Here is a 5085-nt window from a genome sequence, read left to right on the forward strand (position 1 = left end):
GTAGTCCAGATTATTCAATTCCACGTGGATGGAAGGTCCTCATAGTTTTCAGTGCTGTACATGTAGACATATCTCTTCATGGAAGTGTCTTTGAGTTCCATCCTTGGAGATGGGAGGTAATTACTGTTACTTTAATGATGATGATGGTTATTATAGTTTGTGGGGTCCACTATTTCACTCTCTTGATTGATGATGGTTATCTTGGTTTGTGGGTCCCACAAGCATCTAGTATTGTATACAAAAACATATAGGTCTATAACTAAAAATTAGAAAGGATAGGTAGATTTACTCCAAGGAACTTTGGTTGATTTATTTAATGAGAGATGCTCACATCTAGTTTGTTGGACCAAAAGTTACCATTCACATCCAGCTCGTTGATCTTGCTCTATTTGGCCCATCAAAATCTGATGAATTCGTTGGGGCCTTAGCCAAGTTTTGAGGCGTTCTGCTTGCATATCTCCATTTTATTCTATTTTTTTTAGCTTCTGATGAACTTTGGCATATCTGATGTTGGAGACGTACCAAATGCAAAAACATTAGACTCTTTATTTCATTCTGGTTACATTTAGTTGATTAAAAAAAAATTGTTACTGTTTCTAAAATGATTCAGAATCTAAGAAGTGAAGCCACAAAGTCAGATGATATATTTTTGCATGTCCAAGAAATTCAAGAATCCGTCAAAATTGCATTTTTAAATTATTGTCTGAATTTTGACAAAGTTCTGCACTTTTAGAGTTTCAGGAAGTGTTTATATGATTTTGCCGACTCTTGTTCTTTACAGTATCTTTTCTAATTTGTCTATGCTATCAGCAAGGATTTCTTTGGTATTTACTTTAAGATGATGGTCTGTTAGGTGTTCAGATGCATGATACCCCTATGTCTAGTAAGGATTCTATGTTGTCATTCCCTTTTATAGAAAAAAGTCTATAATTATAGGATTATGTTCTATGTTATGAGTACATGTTTCCTTCTTTTTTTTTTTATCCTTTAAATTACAGAGAACCTTCTTTCTCTGTTGTCTCTGTTCATTTGTTTAGTTAGTTTTCCTTGTTGAATCACAACTTTCTTTTTCTTTTTATTTTTTCTCTGTGGAACCACAACTTTCTACGGCCATTGAAGAAAGAGAGAGACTAAGAAAGGATGTTATTGCATGGAAGAAGCAGAAGAGTGGGGAAGCAGAGGGTGGAAAGGCACATGATTCCCTTGTCAAGGTACACAACTCTCCTTGGCATTTATTTATCCATTATGCAGTCTATATTGATAACATGAGCTAAAGTCATCCCTTTCTGAAAGGCAATGCACTGTAAGAGAATTGGAGCGTAATTTACATGAACAAAGGCAAGTCATTACTAGCCAACATGATGAACTAAAGTTGCTTAATGAAAAGCTGAATAATGAAGCAAGGAGAATTAAGTCTTTGGAATGGGAGGGTGATCGACTTCGTTTTGAGATTTCTTTACTGAAGTCCAAGGTGTGGTTTACAAAGCATACACTAGACCTGAATCCTATGACAGGTAAAATTTGAAGTGTTGAACTTCAAATAATGAAGGTATTTAACTCCAAATTTTTAAACTCACACATAGCTTTGTTAGGAGATGCCTTACTATAATCATTTGATGATGAGTACAACTGGTTTTAATGTTTTCTTTTGCTATTGGGTTCAATCACAGTAGTTCTCTGCCACAATGCATGGTAATTGTATGTGATGCCTCAGGTTTCTTTCTCTTGGCTAAAATATGCAGGGTGCAGCTGCTTGTTTAGAAGAATTGTTGATTTTAGCAGTTGCTTGTTTAGATGTACATGGGGATGACAGTGTGAAGTATCCGTAATGGAAGTTTGTTATAAGGGTGAGCATGCACATGTTCCTATAACTCAAGAAAGGTTACTGGCAAGTGAGTCTTCCACAACATTAGACCATTCATGTACCGCAAGTGATATGTTATTACACCACTATTCTGCTCCATACACTCATCCAGAAAAAGATGTCGCCTTCCCTTTACCATATTATTTAGTTGCATCTGTCAGGATTAACTTTCTTACAAGTTAATCCCTTATAATTGACACCATATAACAAATCTTCCTTTCATTTCCTTTTAGAATCAGTTTTCAATTGAAAAATAGATGCTTTTTACTTAGTTGTACTATGGTCTTATAAAACTGTACTCTTTCTTTTAAATGTTTAAGGCATTATCTATGAGGATTCAACCTGGATTGGAACAAAAGATTGTTATTCTATGAGATTCATATCTTCAAGTGGTGTTTCAAATTCTCTGATGCACCAATTCCATTCAGTTTTGTGGTGCTCTTTCTTGTCTTCTTTAAATCTGCAATGCTACTTTGTGGAACCATCTGATGGACATGTCATGCAGGGTTATTTTGATAATGTTTCAGAGCATCTCTGAGTAGGACCACCATTATATTTTGTTGTGAAGAACTTCAACTATAGGTATTATGATAAATGTTATTTTACTCATCTGCCATTCTTTTGATTTCTAGATTTCTAATATGATGGCATTTCATGAGAATTTAGCATTAAGTATTGTCCAGCAGTTGTGATATTAACAGTTCTTTTCTTTCTGTTTCTGTGAATTGAATCAACATTGAGCTGAACTAAAAAAAATTCATAGTATGAGCAAATGGTTAAGCAGTGATATCCACAGCCAAACAATAAGTACAATGACTTATTAATTCCTTTTCCCTTTATATTTATAGATTTCCCAACTGAAGTTTGGGAGTAGTGAAACCTTTTTCTGAGTTTTCTCATTGTCAAAATCATTCTTTTCATGTTTGAACTGGTTTTCTTCGTATTATCACACTGCCAGTCAGTGTTGCTCTCTCACTAAATATGTTTCCACTAATGTCCCCCATGGAACCATTGTAGGTGAGCAATTGGCAATTGCTAAGGAAACTGAGCGTTAGTTGGGAATAGGTATAAACTTGTACCCATCTTCATCTCTTCTGGGGGACAGCAAGGATGAATTATTTTCGGCTCTACCTGTGGATGAACTAATTGAGAAAGCTGATGGTTTTGCTAGGGTGTTTCCTGGTAAAGTTTTCGCATATTCTGTTGCTCCTATCAATTTTCTTATGTCATTTCTTATACTATGTTTTCTTCCACAAAGCACAAGGTTTTCTTCCACAAAGCACAAGTATGAGATTGTGAAGAAACTTCAAGCTAGAAAGCACATTTGTGGAATGACAGGTGATGGGGTCAATGAGGCACCTGCATTAAAGAAGGCAAACATAGGAATTGCAATGGCAGATGCAACAGATGTTGCTCAAAGTGCTTCTGACATAGTTCTAACAGAGCCTGGATTGAGTGTGATCATTAGTGCCATTTTAACAGGCCGTGCAATTTTTTAGAAAATGAAGAACTATACAATAGTCTCATGCTTTCATTTACTATATTACAGATAGGGATTGCATGTGCTACTGACCTGTTTCACTTTTAATATTTACGTACTATGACATGGATCTGTTTCCAAGTACTGTCATGACAATCTCCAAGGACAGAGTCAAGCCTTCTCAACTGGAAACTCAGTGAAATTTTAGCAACTGGAGTAGTCATTGGAATGTATCTTTGATGAGACTATTTTTATTTTATTTTTGCAGTAAATACTTCTTTGTTCCTCAATGCTGTAAATAGTACTTCACAATTCATGACTTCTTTAATACTTCCCACAAACGCAATGGAAACTTTCATTTATCATTTTATTTTAAGGCAACAGAAACTTTCATAGTAGGAGAAAAGAAAAAAAGAAAGAAAAAAGGTGGTCAGAAGATAGAATACAAGCCCCATAAAAAAATATAATGTCTAAACTCCGTTGGGCCATAACCTATATATATGTATGTATATTCTATACGAGAAACATTTTGGCCTGATTTTTCTCTCCTCTTTTTCTTACTCATGTCTTTCTCTCTTACGATGTAATGTTTCTACAAGTATGTTCCAATTTTGTTAGTTATATATGTAATAGCTTATTGAGGACATGCAGAAGGCAAAGGAAGAGATGGAAAAACTGAAAGGGGAGGCACAAGCCAACAAGGATCACGTGCTACAGGTGGTTTGGATTTTTTACTTAGATTTATTATCTGATAGTCTTAAGGATTTAAATATTTTATGATATTTTTTTACAGTACAAAGAAATAACACAAGTGAATGAAGTTGCATTGAAGCAAATTGAATCTGCTCATGACAACTTCAAGGTTGAGGTACATCCCTGTATCTTGAACCTCATTTGTTTGAAAGTTGCAATCCCTGTTTGCAGTGTTTTTTTTTTTTTTTTTTTTTTTGTCTTCTTTCTTTTGAGATGTGTATAAAGGCATGCTTGTTTGATTATGTCTACAAATGTTGTTTTATATAGGCTGACAAACTAAAGAAGTCATTGGAGGATGAAATTCACTTTCTCAAGGGAAGGGTTTCAGAACTTGAAAGTGATCTTGTGTCAAAGTCCATAGAAGTTACATCTGCAATTTTAGGGAAAGAAGAAGCTCTATCTTCTTATGATAGGTTGAGCAAAGTGAAGTATTGTTTATTTAGAAATGTGAATGTGGGATGCATTGTATGATTTGATTGCTATTTGTAATAAATGCATCGTTTTTTTTTTCCTGATTGCATTTTATGTACTATTCCTATCAGCATTAAGCTTAGATGAGTTATCAATCACAGCAGGTTCTTGCAATGGAAACAGGCACCATTATTATAATTTTTTAAAAAATAGATATGGATTTTAGTAGTAGCTATTGTTCTGAAAACCGTAGCTATTATCCGTAGCTGTAGGTACATTTCGCTATAAAAATTATAGCTACGGCCTTTATCTGTAGCTATTGAAATCTATTACTACGGATTCAATCTATAGGCATAGCTACATTTCGCTACAGAAATTATAGTTACGACTTTTGTCTGTAGTGACTGATATCTATTGCTACGGATATAATCCATAGCCATAGGTTTTTTGACCTTTAGCTACCCCACCAATAGCGACGGACGTGCTACGGACTAGATCCGCAGCAAAAGGTCATTAGCTACGGTTTGTGGCCGTAGCCTTTACCCATTTTTCTTGTAGTGTGCTATTGACGAGCGTC

General features: G+C 34.9%; 2 long non-coding RNA genes across 2 annotated transcripts; both read left to right on the plus strand.

Moving 5' to 3' along the window:
• Positions 1-1526: 1526 nt before the first annotated feature.
• Positions 1527-3025, plus strand: LOC131250058 (uncharacterized). Its single transcript, XR_009173023.1, has 3 exons — positions 1527-2253; positions 2370-2446; positions 2882-3025. It is a non-coding gene; the product is annotated as an uncharacterized LOC131250058 (long non-coding RNA).
• Positions 3026-3619: 594 nt separating this feature from the next.
• On the plus strand, positions 3620-4688 carry LOC131250059 (uncharacterized). The gene is made up of 2 exons (XR_009173025.1): positions 3620-4212; positions 4365-4688. It is a non-coding gene; the product is annotated as an uncharacterized LOC131250059 (long non-coding RNA).
• The last annotated feature ends 397 nt before the right edge of the window (positions 4689-5085 follow it).

Source organism: Magnolia sinica, chromosome 6 (assembly GCF_029962835.1).
Source record: "Magnolia sinica isolate HGM2019 chromosome 6, MsV1, whole genome shotgun sequence".
NCBI lineage: Eukaryota > Viridiplantae > Streptophyta > Magnoliopsida > Magnoliales > Magnoliaceae > Magnolia > Magnolia sinica.